Below are 15497 nucleotides of genomic sequence, written 5' to 3'. Positions count from 1 at the left end.
ACATTATAATGAAAAAATGATTGTCAATCTTTGCCGTGAAATCAGGAAAACTGCCAAGCATGACCTGCCTGCACATACACGTCATGTAGTTGGACCTCGCTTTTCGTGTAGTGATATCGAAGCATCATTCTAAGAGCTACGTACTTGGCGGGCACATTTTTTCTTTTTCACCCATACTCGTCCTATGTGCCTTTGTGCCTTAAATCAAATTGAATTGAATAATTGAAATAACGATAAAAATTGTATTTATACATGGTAATAATGCAATGTTTTCTGTATTTTATAATTACTGCTTACGCAAGCAACTTAAGGGGGGAGCCTGCTTTAGAGGCTTCAAAAAATCTAATTTTTTTTTGCATAAATGTCTTCCCAAACTATCCAAGAATATTTTACTAAAATTTCAGACGCAAATTCGAAATATTTTCGGAGTTACAGAAGAAATAGTGAGCAAGCGTCGAGCAAGTATACGAGCGGTCTTTTAAAGTTTTTTTGAAGTTTTGAACCAGTTTTTTGAAGAGTCTGAAGGGCAACTCTATGGACCAGGAATCGCTGATTAGCATATTAATGCGGTAAGTTCAAGAAAATTACGATTTTTTATATACGAAAACTTTGACGCACGATTTCTCGGTTCTTCATTTTTACGATTTTTCCTAATTGGCGGGAAAGGTAGGAAAAAAACTAAACGTCCTATCGAAACGAGACAAACTGCATTATACTCGGGATGAAATTCTCTTCTAGTTGAACCTAAAAAACCTCAAGAAAGTTAAGATTAACCCACTTTTTAAACAATCTGAAGTGAATTTTTTTTTTAATTTGCGAAAAATTGTTGAATTTTTCACTTTTTGTTGAATTTTCTTGGTTTAACTAGAAGCTATACTATTGAGAAGTAAAAATTTTTTTGGTTTCTTTGTTTCAGATGGAAATTGCGACCTGCACCTTTCCCGCCGCACGACAAATGCACACTCGAGACGCCTCGGTGAAATGCTCGTACCAGGCATAATATGACATATATCTTAATGAAAAAATTTAAGAAGACTGCTGAAATATATAACAATAAAACCTGAAAGTTCCGTTTCAATCGGATATTTATTTCCTTCCCAAAAAAATCCTTGAAAAAATCGATTTTGTGAAGCCCTTAAAGCAGGCTCCCCCCTTAAATCAATTGTTCAGGGTTTATTCATGAGGTGAGAATTGAATATCAAATTAACACAATTTAGCACAACTTTATTTCAATGAGAGAAAATAAAAATTATTCGTCACCGTGTTGGTGCTGCCTGTAGCAGGTAATTTCACGAGCTGCCTGGAAATTGCTGTGTCCATACTTTTTGTGATTATAGGAGGTTTGGCATCTGGAGATCAGAACATAATTGTGTTTCTGTAATAAGCGAAATATATTTTTATTATTTAAAAGTCCCAAAACTATTATTTACAAAGAAAAACCTTACCTGTAATAAACGAAACGACATTTAATGTTCATTAACCAGTATGTCAGTTTTTAACCACAGGTTTGAGTTTTAGGTTATCTTTGCCGTAATTGACCATGTGTTAAGATCCTGATCGCGATTCAACCGTGTAAGTTTTCTGTACCGACGCTCGATGCTCAAGAGAGCGCGTTAATATTTGAAGGAAATATATTTCCTTTAAATATCTATATATACTGTAACGTGGCATTTTTGATGCCCGTTACAAGGGGCTCCTTGAACCCTGGGCGGAATCAAAAATTTAGGAATTTCCGAAATTCAGTCGCGAAGTTTTTGGAAAAGAGCGCCAGGACTAGAGTCACGCATCCGAAACTACGAGAGGGGACACTTTAGCGACCAGCGTAAGATATTTCAGTTTTTTTGGTTTTTTTATTTTTCGAGCTACAACGGCATCCGGCAAGAAGTCGACACCGAATTCGAGGAAAGTGCGAAATGGCGGACTAGCAACAATTGCGAAGGAAGGATGTCGAGGCTGCGGAGGGGGAGCCGACGCAGATCCCCGCATCGCGGGAATCCAAGGTGGAGGCGATTCCCGCTGGCGGCCGGCGCGCCGCAGCCTCTCCCCCCCTTCACCCCGCCAACAATTGACCAGCGAACTTGCGACGGACCGACTAGCGACGAGGGAGCAACACGCTCACCGCCAAGACGTCATGGAGCTGCGCGGAGGACGAGATTGCGAGCTAGCTTTAAGTTCTGCGCAGCGATGCTATCGAAGGTGCGCGTCGAGTTGCGCGATCGACGAAATCGATGACGGATCGATTATTGCGTATTCTTGGGGGTATGACGTCACGTGTGGGATGGCGTATCGAGATCCGTGTTGCGGCAGGTGGTAGGTTTTTGAAACCACTCTAGTTCTGGCGGTCGTGATTAGTAGTCACGTTTTGGGGAAGTTTCGCGAAGCAATGGAGTCGCCCAAAAATCGCGAAGGGAATGGAAAGGGGGTTGCAAGGATGTAGAAGGTAAGCGCTGCTTCTATCCCCGCGATTGAATTTCGAGCATAATTGCGAAAAGGCTTGCCGAGTAACGGATAGCCGTTTTGGATTTGCGTTGTAGAAAAGTACTCGAAATTCTTTTGCCGATTCTTTTGCTTAATGACCGTAGCCTGAGTACGCGGGTTAGAGTAAAGTAAATTTTGAGTTTCTGAAGAAGTTGAGTAGAGTCACGGGTTTTAGTTAAATCTTTCTCGTTAGTGAAACCAAGTATAGCCGAATTTCGCCGTACCGGGTCGAGCCGCGTTATCGTTTTCTTTTTGTGTCACCTCTCGAGTAGGTCGGGAAGCACCGAATTGGAGTGCTCGAATTAGCGGGTAACGTTTTGGAGGATTTTGAAAAGAATTAAGTTCGGATGCGTTGCGATTGCGTATAGTTTAGGTTACGTTTAGTTGCGCCTGCAAAGAGTTCCGTACCCGTTAGTTAAGATAATGTAGGTTGAGTTGAGTTACTTTGAGCTTGAGTATAGTTGAAGTTAAATGTAGTAATGCTTGCGCTTAGTTAAGTTTACGTCTAGTTAAGATAGTGTTTAGTCGAGGTTAGGCGATGTATAGTCGAAATTGCCGTTGCGTTGCGCAGCAGTTGAGACGAGAAGTTTGAGCATGGTGTTTTAAGTTGCGAGACCTGACGGCGCACCGTCGAATAATTAGTTTTAGTTGCGTTTCGAGCCGTAATCGCCATGGAGAACAAATGGCGAATTTGCAAATTGAGAACTGCGTATGAGGATTTTGTGATCGTCGAGGGACGTTTCAGTTAGGGAGCCGCGAGCTCATTAGAGTAAGAAATAGAGAAGGTTACGTGTAATTTTCTATTTAGTTTTAGACTTGCGAAGAGCGATTTTTGAATTATATTTTTTTTTGTTTTGTATCACCGCTATTATGAAATATAAGATTTTATTTTACTTTTGTTAAATAGCGTGTGTATTTCGAGTGTCTCTCTCTCTCTCCAAAAATTACCCCTCCCCTCGCCGCGGTACTGAGCTATCGAGCATATGCCCGAGGAATAGCGTATTAATGATTTCGAGGCGTGTTAATCACGCCAGGCGCCCAACAAAAACTTTGCGATATTGTTTTAGATCCAGGGTACATCGTGGACGCGAAATGATTGTGCACGCGGTAAGTTCTCGGTCATTTTCTCCGAGTGACCGAGGTGCAGAAAAATCCACGCCACAATACATATATATGTGTGTATATATATCTTACATATATTTCGACCATACATATAGTCGATCTCTGGCTTAAGGGGACCCGGTGGTCTAGCGCACAAAAATGACACCTATTTTCACGATTTTTTTTTATATTATATTTTATATACACAATATTTATTATTATAAAAATGCCGCTAAAGATGACCCTCTCGAAAAATCGGATCCGGACTGAGGAGGTGATTTCGAGACTTCTACTCATCTGAAACAAAAAATTCAAAGACATTCTTAATCAGAAAGAGTGCAGTTATGGTCGGAACTGAAATAAATCGAAAAAATTGAAAATTGACAAAATGGCGGGCGTTGAAAAAAAAAGTTCGTAAAATCGGGTTTTTTTCACTAGTTTTTTAGTGTGAACAATAGGAAATTATTTAAATAAAATTATGATTCTAGTTCCGACGATAGCCATACATGTTGTAAACAACATATCCAAATTTCAAGTCATTCGGTTGAATAGTTTTTTTATTTCCATCCCCGCAGTGCCGAAAAAAGTCGTTTCGAGATAAATGAGTTTAAAGTTTGAGGTACAGATATTTTCAAAAATTGAGCAAATTTTGAATACTTACAGTTAATCCGCGATTCCGGCACCATAGAGGATCCCTTCGGAACGTTTGTATTCCTCGATTTTGTCACTCCTTTCATTTTTTCGAGCTGTTCGAGCTTCTTTGGAGTTGTCGGTGCTCCTACGGTTGGCGCTCGATACTCGCCGCTCGTCTCGGTTTCGCGTGAGTTGCTCCGCTTGTGGCCCGATTGTTATGCTCATAGTCTCCATTATTTTTAATAGCGATGCAAAGCCTTCGTTGAATATACACTCGGAAAGATAGGTGGCAATATCCACGATTTTTTTACCGGCAAACATATGTTTCGGCGCAATGTGCCACACACAAGCGTTGAAACTTTCGTTGTTGTTCTGCGTATTGCTGCCAATACACCTTTCCAATAAATTTTCGGCGGTCAATTCTTCATAAATTGGTTTTAATATTTCTTGTGCATTATTGTCGAGAGCAGGTGGATGCTCGTAGGTGTCTAAAGTACCTTCAGCCTCACTTTGACGCCACTTGCACCACGATTCGGAACCTGGAGGACAGTACGAGTGTTGCGGATTTTCATCTGTTGAAATTTTGTGATAATGTGCGGCCCATATTTTACTTCTCATCCCTTCAGTTGAATCTGAATTACGTCCAATTGCTAGACCGTAATAAGTGGACAGCTCTTGCAATAATTTATTAGTCAATTGTTGACGCTTCGGTTTTTTAACTTTCCGCTGTGTTTGTTTTTCCTCTTCTTTTTCTACCTATTTCTTTGTTGCTTTTTTTATTTGTGCATGTTTTTTTTTCGCATCAAGAGCACGTTTGTACAAACGTTTTTTAACATGCAAAACACATTCTTTTTTGCAAACTAAAAAATCATCTCCATAAGGCTTTGTGTCCAATAAGGCTTTGAACGTTTTTGTGTCGCCGTCTCCGATGTAGTTCGCGTATTTCACGTTGTATAACTCTTCCGATCTCTCGAACATTTCTTCGATGCCGTCTACCTCCATTTTTCCAGCACTTCCGGCATGATTTGCTTCACATTGATCTTCATGCTCTCGATACCACTCTTCATATTCAATCGTATCCTTTTGGCCTTTGCAATTTGAGCAGCCTTGACATATACTGCATTTGACGACAACGTCCAAAATTTTGTTACTGTATTTCCCTATCAACGAGGCTATACCGAGAAGCGATGAAAATCCACGTTTCGCCCACGATCCATCACCAGACAGAAAGTTCATCCGCGGGATGCCCTGCTTCTACATTCAATTCGACTTCTTCTTCCAATGCTTTTTCGAAAACGATTTTCGTGACGGCTGCAGCTGCAATTTTTATGTTGTCCACGATGCTGTAATATGTACTATTACAAATTCCTTGTCCAAAATCCATGAGACCGCAGAAATTTTTCATGCCTTCAAATCCTACTCCAAGCATTCTCAGGGCGAGAACAAGTCGACGGTTGATTTCAAACGCCTTATCGATTAACGGCGAAGACAAAATAAAAGTTTCTCTACACCCGCACTTCACAGAGAGTTTGAATCCTAAGCCACGTAGTCCGTTGTTGCTAAAAGTCACTGCACCGTTACAATCTTTAAACTTTAACAACTGTTGCAACGTTAAAAATATCACGCTGAATTCGATGATGCGATAATTGAAAGTAGGATCAACGTTTACTTCCAATTCCTCATTGTCTTTTAATTTTTTCGCAGACGTGCTCATAAAATCAGTCGTATTTTCGACAGTGAATCGATTGCCCTTGAAACATCTTTTACGCCCTACAGAATATGGTCGTCTACAAGAGCCGCGGCCTTGCTTTCTATCCATATTTTCTGATATTTTATTCCAAAATGCTCGGTGTTACTTCGTCAAAACGAAACGTTGCACTGACCAAGTCAGGGGAAAGCCTAATGAGCGTTACCTTTACAATGTAAAGGTAACGATTACAAATGTAAAGGTAAAATGCGGCGAAGGGTCGGGAAAGCTGCCGCGCTCCGAGTAATGAACTCATTAGGAGCGCGCGGGCCGCTCTCTACCTGGCTGTAGAAGCTATAATATTGGGAATTTCCGCATGAAAATTTTATAGTATATTCTTAAGATACTCTACTTTCGAAATATCGAAAAAAAAAATCGATTTTTTGAAATTTCTAGACCACCGGGTCCCCTTAAGTAACAATAGCTTTATAACTTTGATTATTACTAATAGACTAATAGTAATAGCTTGACATTAATGAAGGAACATTTTTATAAGAACACAGCCTCCGCAAACGTTTTTCCGGTTTCTTTTAAGGGTCGGTTATAAAATCTTACAAATACTTGCGAGGGTTTCGATCAACCAGCTGTCTCTTTTAATTACATTAACATCTACGCCCTTTCGTAAGGCGGACGAGGTCGACGCGTGCCTAGTACTATAAGCTGTAAATTCCTCGTCTACCCCGATGTGCGTGAGAACAGTTCTTATCCACCGGCTAATTGTTTGCGTAGAGGCCTTTTTGTACGGTTTCTTATGAGTGATTAATAACTCGTCACAGTCTTTTCTGAAGTCTTTGGTTACTTCCAAATATCTCCCTACTGTACTGGCTATACAGAGACGAGGTTTTTCTAAGAAGAAGTGAAGTTTCAGAACAGGTTGTTTAACTCCTGCTCTGGAAGTTTTCATAAGGTCCATAATCTCTACTTCCAGGCCATCAGATAGTCTTTTAATATTGCAGATTTTGATGAGCGATAGCGTCTGGAGTCTGTGAGCCGTGCCCAGAGCCAATAGGGCCCATACGGAAAAAATCCTATTTTTACCCCCAAAATAACCCTCAACCTCGAAGGGTTAAATTCATTTCCCTTAATTCAGGGTTAACCTCGAAGTCGAAGGTTTACTCCCAAATTCAGGATTTACTTTCAAGTCGAGGGTCTACTGTCGAGTGGAGGGTCTACTCCCAAGTCGAGGGTTTACTGTCAAGTCGAGGGTCTCCTCCCAAGTCAAGGGTTTACTCCCAAGTTGAGGGCTTACCTCCAAGTTGAAGGTGAACCTCCCAATCGAGGATTCACTTTGAAAGAATTCTCAAGTCAAAAGCTTATTATGTCATTTTATTGGTACTATAGACGTAATGGTATTACAAAAGTGCATTACACACAATTAGTAAGTACAATATAAACTGACTAATCAAGACGTTGTCTGGTTATGTCTCATTTGATATCTTGAGGCAATCATATACGTATATTATATATGGATTTGGATATTCATTTGTATCGAAAGAATGTAAAATTCAAAAATTTGGTGATTTCGAAAAATTAACGACGGAGCCAGGAATCGAACCTGGCGTCTAGAGATGCTTAGCCGGAGCATTTCTCCACTAGACCACGTAGCTGCCCTGACTCTGTTGTCGTTAATTTCTCTCATCAGCAGTGAGTTTCGAATTTTGTTCTCGTGTGCCCGGGTATGTATGTATTAAAAAATTTTCGTCTCTTCTAGCACCATTAAGAATACATGAAATGTTTACATCTAAAATTCTTGCTTCTCGATGAGAAGCCACGTAAGACAAGCAAAGCTATCGAATTTATGATGGATAATTGTTAGTAAATTTTTTTTTCGTGTTTACAGCTGCCAACGGATCAGTTTGTGTCTCAAATAAGATGCTCCTGGAATTCTTTAGTTGATATTTAATAGGGACGTCTAACGGGTTTTCTGATTATTATTGAATTAAAACACATGAAAAACATTTTCTCACTCAGATTTCAATATTTTATTCAATATTTACACATTTCCTATGACATACAAACGAGTACCAGGAGTTGAGACGAGGGTAACATACCTCCGGCAGTTTTTTTTTCTCTTTTCGCGCCGAATCATGAAACAAGCAAGGTATGGATTTTTTTTGTTTCGTTACTTTTTTTAATCCCCCCCCCCCCCCCCCCCCCACCCCAGTTCCCCCCTTGCACACACACGCACACACACGCGCGCACGCACGCTTACACACATACACACAAAATAATTCCTGTCGAGACTTGTTTGGCGTCAGAAAACCGCACATAAATCGGATAGGGTGAAAACTCGCTAAATCTACTAAAAAAATTCCAGGAAATTGCTCTTTGAGATGGTGCCAAAAATGAACTTTGCTGGTGGTGATGCACTTTAATCAATCTGGGGCAATGGGGGTGGTCCCATACAAATTCTTTGCACAAAATGCGTGTCGAGACTTGTTCAATGGCAAATTGTAGTGGGGGTGGGTGGTATGTATAGCGTAGGCCTGTCGTGATCGTCACTCTGTTCTCATCGTATTATCATTGTGAACTGTTCTCGCTTGTGAAATATCCTCGAAACGCGATGGATCTAGCAAAAGTTAACCACGTCAGCCGCCTGGAGAATATGGCAACCAAGAAGATGTCGGAACTCGAAATTGGGGTATGACGTCATCGGGTTACGACTGGTCAAAAAAAAATTCGGGGTACGTGTTCTGGCGGAGAATTGTAAGAGTTCTACAAGAAGATTCCAGTCAGCTGACTGAAATGTGTAACATGGCCAGGGAAAATCGTCTGCAAATGAAATACCTTGGTGGAGAATTCAACAAATTTGAATTTTCATGCAGTTATGTGCCATAAATGAACTATGCGATCCCCCTCTACTTCCACAAAATTCATCCACGAGGGGATAAAAGCGGGTGTGCTGGAGATGGAATAGTCAGTCTTCCACATACCATCCGTCAGTATAATCGAGCGCAACATTACCACTCCTCAACATGGCGATAATCATAGACGTGCAATGTTTTATTGGTCATAACATGAAGTTTGTACCCAAGGAAATCGCAGTCATGAATGTAAACGGGTCGGGTCTGGATTACATCATTTTCAAGCCGCCCTATGATTTGGCAAGCTTACCACTTGAATGTAGAGCTACCAATGTATGGTTGACACACAATCACTACGTAATATCATGGAACGCGGGCAACAAATCTCACGAGGATGTGACGAAGATTGTGAGAAAAATGCTTGGAAATGCGTATTACGTATACGTCAAAGGGGCGGAGAAGAAAGCATGGCTGCGGAGATCGTCGATGGTACAACGAGGGTTATTAATATGGAAGATTTGCATATCATACCGCCTGAAATGGAAAAATTGAGGTATATGGAAGCGGCACCGTGGCATAACTTGAACCATGGACACTCTCCAGCGAATAACCTCCAGCAAGCAGCAGCGCCAGGCTCAGTTTGGTATGATGACAACTCTGAATAGATCCCGGCATACAACTGCGCCTTTGAAAATGTGCAGCGACTGTGGAGTTGGTATTTGAAGGAGTATACCAGCTCCCTCGAGAAATTCTTGTGTCTGTACAAAGAATTGGACGGTTTAAGGGCAATGACGTCCGAGGGTATAGCTTTTTTACCAAAAGAATTCATCCACACGTTCGCATCAAACTCCATCAATGATGCGTGGGATAAACTACCAGAGAATATGAAAATGGACTACGTCATCGCAAGTTTTCGCAGATCTAGCATACATTACACACCAGGACCCGATAGCGATATCGTGGATGGACCGAATCCTCTAATTAAAGACTGTCTTGGTTGCAATCGTGTGTATAGATAATATGGACAATATTTACCAAAATAACAGTAGAATTTATTATAATATATACAATTATATTCGGGTTTATATGTAGAATATTCAATAGAATTAATCTCAATTACATCATAGCTTATACATACAATTAAAAAATTTTACTGTTCGATAAAATTATAATCTAGAAATAGAATACATTACAAATATATATCTTTATAACTTTCACCCATTCTTGTCATACCAAATGTCAATGTTATGAATTTTTACTTGTGAAAAACATAAAATCAATAATTGTGAATTTAGCGTGGTTTATTCCTCAAAATAATCCATAACATCATCATCGTTATCCTGTTCGCTAACATTATCATCATCATCATCATCATCATCATCATCGTCGTCGGTATTTTCAACATCAATAATTATTACGATAGTTTCATTCGCCCATTTTTCAATAATTATTTCTATACATATATCCCCGTAATTTATATAATGTTGGCTGTTTGGCCTCACTCGAGCAGCTTGCGCGTCCTCAACGAGTTCCCGAAGCTCCTCCAACGAGAACTCGCGTGTTGCTTTGGAAAAAACTATAATTATCTCTTCCTCAGCCTCTTCATCCTCACCCCAATCAACGATTGCCCACTCATCACCATCATCATCATCACTTGAATCATACTCGTGATGGGAATGAGATGCTATTTTTTCGAAATTGATTCATGATGAAAAATCTGTAAAAAGAGCAAACCAAAATAGAAAAGTTGATGCTGCTGCTCTCACCATTTATATACATGATAAATCTTCAACCCAAAAAAGTTTCCACATATTCAAAATGAGTGTTACGACGAAAGTATGGAAGATACTAAAATTTCATTTTAATGTGGTGCTACACACCAATCCTTGTCCGAATAATAGCCATCATCGTCAGCTCTATCGATGTCTCCCAGCATTTGATGGATTTGGTGAATCTCATCAAGATGCAATCTGAATCTGACGTGTACATCTTCGCAACCGTCAAAATCATTAGCAAACTCCACCCACTCCTTATCAACATCGTCGTCATTCCATACACCCTCCACCTCCGCCTCCTTCTCATCCTCCTCCTCATCCTCCTCCTCCTTATCCTCCACATCAGTCGGTGATGGTGATGATTCTAGATGATGATGCTCGCCAGATAAATTTTGCTCAAACTCGCGATCATCATGACCAGCATTGCTGTCAATACATGGCTCGGTGTCGATAATCAACGTATCAGCATCACTCGATCATTTTATCATCATCCTACTCCTCATCGTAAGCCACCTTTCTGCATACCCGCTTATAAGTTGGTGATCGTGGTGGTGAATTGGGTGGGGAGTCTGACGGTTCCATCCAATAATTTTTTTTTTTTTTTTTGATACGATTCTAAAGTTTTTCCAGAATATTTATGGATACGATGATAGGGAATACAGAAAAGTTGAAACAAATTGAAAAACTTTGTTAACATACTAATCAAATGCGATGATCATTACGGAATTCAAATCAACATTCACAGTATCGTAAAAGGATTGGCGAAGCACCATATACATATATATGTGTATTCTATAAAGTACTCACAAAAAATATAAACTCGTTGAAGTCTTAAGATTTTTCAAATGAACACCGTTTTTTTCTTTTTTCGTTCTCACAACTCACTTTATCAAAAACGCTTGTTTTCACACGAAGGATTTTCAAAACTACTAGAGAAGTTTCAAACCGCTGTTCGAATTTATACTAAAGGAGTCGCGCCCACCCTTCACCGAGCAAAAACCAGCCGGCCAATCATTCGTAGAGCATGCACCACGTGACATACAGATAAAAAAGTGACGCGGGGGCACTATAAGCTAGAAGAAAATTTTCTCAAGAGCTCACCTGCTTTTCGTTTATCGATTTTTCCCATCACATGCCCCACGCTGATTAACGACTCATGAAACTCAAAAACTGTATGTGCACATTCTCGTGCCAAACACTGCTCGCCACCTGCTTTTAGTTCACCGATTTTTTCCATCACGTGCCCCACGCTGATTAACGACTCATAAAACTCGGAAACTGTATGTGCACATTCTCACGCCAAACACTGCTCGCTACCTGCTTTTAGTTGACCGATTTTTCCCATGACATGCCCCACGCTGATTAACGAGTCATAAAACCTGAAAACTGCATGTGCACATACCATCCGGTCAAGAGTTGGCAAGACAAGATTTTTCTCAGGCCTAACACTGTGTACTACCAGCTTTTCGTTGGCCAATGTTTTTCTCGTCGCATATCCCACGCTAATATGGTTGGGGGTGTGCAGGCTCGGACTTGTTCGCTATAAAAAGTCGTAAAACCCAAATCTGTATGTGCACATACCATCCGGTCAAGAGTTGACTAGACAAGATTTTTCTCACGCCAAACACTGCGTACTACCAGCTTTTCGTTGGCCGAATTTTGTCTCGTCGCATACCACACGCTAATATGGTTGGAGATGTGCAGACTCGGACTTGTTCACTAGAAAGAGTTGTAGAACCCAAAAACTGTATGTGCATATACCAGCCACTCTAAAGCGGGCAAGACAAGATTTTTTTTCACGTCAAACACTGCTCGCTACCTGCTTTTCGTTGATCGATTTTTCCGATCACATGTCCGGCACTGATTGGGGTTGGGGTGAGCAGGCTCAGACCTGTATACCATAAGAATTTTTGATTCTTTGATGCCGGGGGAGGTACAAGGCTTGGACCCTCCACCGTCACACTCAAATTCTTGCGATTTATCGGCCTATATATGAGCTCAACGCATCCGATGCAGACTCATCAGTCTTACACGATACGTGCAAGTGAAAACTTCTGGATATCTTCATCATCCGCATCTAAGTCATGGCCGTCGAAGCGTATATGGGACTTGCAGAGCAGATGGAGGGGACGTACAATTTGCTGACAGAGCAACCACCCGGAGAAGAGAATGACGCTGTCATCAATCATTGGACTGATATTGGAATTGCGAATATCCAAGTTCTGCGCGATATTTCCATGCAACGAGGAACAACCGTTGGTGCGAAAATACGGATCCAACATACGATCGCACTCCTGCAATCTTGGGTGACGAAGATCAAGCATTTGCAGCAGCGCACAGTGGTGACGGGTGAAAATATCGGTACTCCTGCAGGTGTACAGTGGGACGATGTGGATAGTGCTTTTGCCAGCCGAATCAGAACGTGGGTTGTCACAAATCTCCGTCACAAAAATTTGGACGCCTTTCTGGACGATGTGCAGCGCGTCGTCACCAAGAAGTTGGAGCTGGTACTGCGCGAGGAGGGAAATGTGAAGGTTATCCTCATATTATCGTGCAAATTCGAAAATGCCAAGCGCGAAGAGATCTCCACCGAAGTTGAGAGCTTCAACACCTCCAAGGTGGCGATTCTTCTCCCATCAAGCGATATAAATGGCTGGTTTATACGTGCACGGGGTGATCTGCTATCAAAGGTGGAAGATTTCGAACAACGCGGTTCCGGTTGGAGCATGATTGAGATCCTCAACATCGCTGTAAATATCAATCGCTACCAGCCTCTCGCCGCGGGAGCTTCAACATTCATCGAGCTGCCCTAAGACATTCAACGGAAGAAAGCGGTGGTGAACGTGATGAACGAGGACGAAAGATGCCTTCTCTGGTCCGTCACAGCAGCCCTCCACCCGGTCAATACTCCGACTGAAAGGACTAGCCGTTATCATCGATATATTTCCTAGTTGGACTGTACAGGTATCAAATTCCCTGCTACTCTATATGATGTGAAAAAGCATGAGAGATTGAATAATTTGCACATCAATGTATATGGTATAGAATCTCAAACTTTTTCGCATCATGCAAAATCAAATAAAAGCGTCATCGTGCCAATTTATTTTAGTAAAAATTTGCATAGCTTAAACATTGACACGATCCATCTTCTAATGGTTGAGAGTAATCCGAAAGACGATATGACTGGTGAGTTTGCACCGAGATTCAACTTTGCTTGGATGAAAGATCTTTCCCGATTGGTGAGCAAACAATTGTCCGTTCATGAACACAAAACGTGTTTATGTAACAGATGTTTGTGCCACTTTAGCGTGAAACACGCCTACGACAATCATCGACAAGATTGTATTATGCTAAATAAAGTACGCATGGAATTTCCCAAGTGTAAAGATTTAGTATTTTCCAATTTTCAAAACAAAGGCACCGTTCCGTTTGTCGTATACGCCGATCTCGAATGTATATCAATCCTCGAACCTGTAGATGAATTCGAAACTCGTAAGACTTGTGAAATTCAAAAGCATGTCCCGAACAGTGTGGGATACTACGTACATTGGGTGGAATTCCATTTAGAGTCATTGTGGGGCTATTCAGATTTATATTTAAAGACCGATGTTCTTTTTCTTGCCGATATTTTCGAAAATTTCCGCGCTAGCTGCTTCAAAACATGCGATTTAGATCCGTTGCACTACTACACTGCACCGGGACTTGCTTCCGACGCGATGCTCAAGCATACTAATCGCAACTTTCAGACAACCCTGAAATGGTGTTATTTATTGAAAGAGCCATTCGAGGCGGCGTAGCACAATGTTCTAATCGACACGCTCGGGCTAATAATAGATTCATGGGAACAGATTTTGATCCTAGTAACGTGGAATCATATCTCGCGTATTTTGACGTGAATAATCTGTACGGTGCAGCTATGAGCGTGCATTTGCCAATCGGTTCGTTCGAGTGGGAGTATCAGCACATCGATATAACGAGCCATCCGGACGATTCGTCGATCGGTTACTTTCTGGAGGTAGATTTGGACTATCCTGTGGATCTCCACGAGGATCACGAAGACTTACCTCTTCGCCCCGAACATTTCACTCCTCCAGGTAGTGAAAATGCCAAACTCGCGATCACCCCTCACCCCAAAACAAAGTATATATTGCAATATAGAAATTTGAAACAGTGTTTGAGTTTAGGATTAAAAGTAACGAAAGTGAACAGAATTTTGAAGTTTGCACAATCTCCATGGCTCGAGCCGTACATCACTCTCAACACAGACATGCGTAAGCGGTCTAGGAATGAATTTGAGAAAAACTTTTACAAACTCATGAATAACGCTGTGTTCGGCAAGACTAGGGAGAATGTGCGACATCATAAAGATGTTAAATTGGTCACAAAATGGGAGGGAAGAGGTGGTGCGAGAACGCTCATTGTCCGAGAAAACTTTCACAGCTGCACCGTATTTGGCAATGATATGGTTGTATAGTCGAAGCTTCTTCATAGGCGAAGTTGCCTCGTAGTTTTGAATTGAACCTTTTTTATCAGTATGAAGGATAGAGATTGAGGTTTCTTGAATAAAAAAACTCTCGCGTTTGAGCCATCGAATTATGAATGTTTATTGGCTCTTGTGGGAAAAGCCTTGCGGCATAAAAACCCACGAAGTATGAACGTGTATTTGTAAACGTATAAAAGCATGTGTCGATTGTGTATATGAATGTGTATATGCCGGTTACAGCCCGTTTGGCTCATGCCACCGCGATCTCGAGTGCGTTTCGTACTGCGATTTTTGTTTTATTCGATTCGATCGAATTTCGTATGATTTGCGTTTGCCTTACTCCGAGGAGCGAACGTATATGAGAGTATGATTGGTGTTGGTAGTACACCAAGAGCGCTCGGGCTCGTTGTATGATGAAAGGGTGCAAGACCCTTGGTATGTGTGTATGGGCACTCGGTCCCGTGTAGAATGAGAGA

The 15497-nt window shown here is 41.2% G+C and overlaps 1 long non-coding RNA gene across 1 annotated transcript; it reads left to right on the top strand.

The window, feature by feature from the left end:
• The first annotated feature begins 434 nt into the window (after positions 1-434).
• Positions 435-1091, top strand: LOC124182498. The gene is made up of 2 exons (XR_006870777.1): positions 435-569; positions 917-1091. It is a non-coding gene; the product is annotated as an uncharacterized LOC124182498 (long non-coding RNA).
• Positions 1092-15497: the final 14406 nt, after the last annotated feature.

Source organism: Neodiprion fabricii, chromosome 5 (genome assembly GCF_021155785.1).
Source record: "Neodiprion fabricii isolate iyNeoFabr1 chromosome 5, iyNeoFabr1.1, whole genome shotgun sequence".
Lineage (NCBI taxonomy): Eukaryota > Metazoa > Arthropoda > Insecta > Hymenoptera > Diprionidae > Neodiprion > Neodiprion fabricii.
The sequence above is the reverse complement of the archived record's forward strand: the minus strand, read 5'-3'. Positions and strand labels throughout refer to the sequence as shown.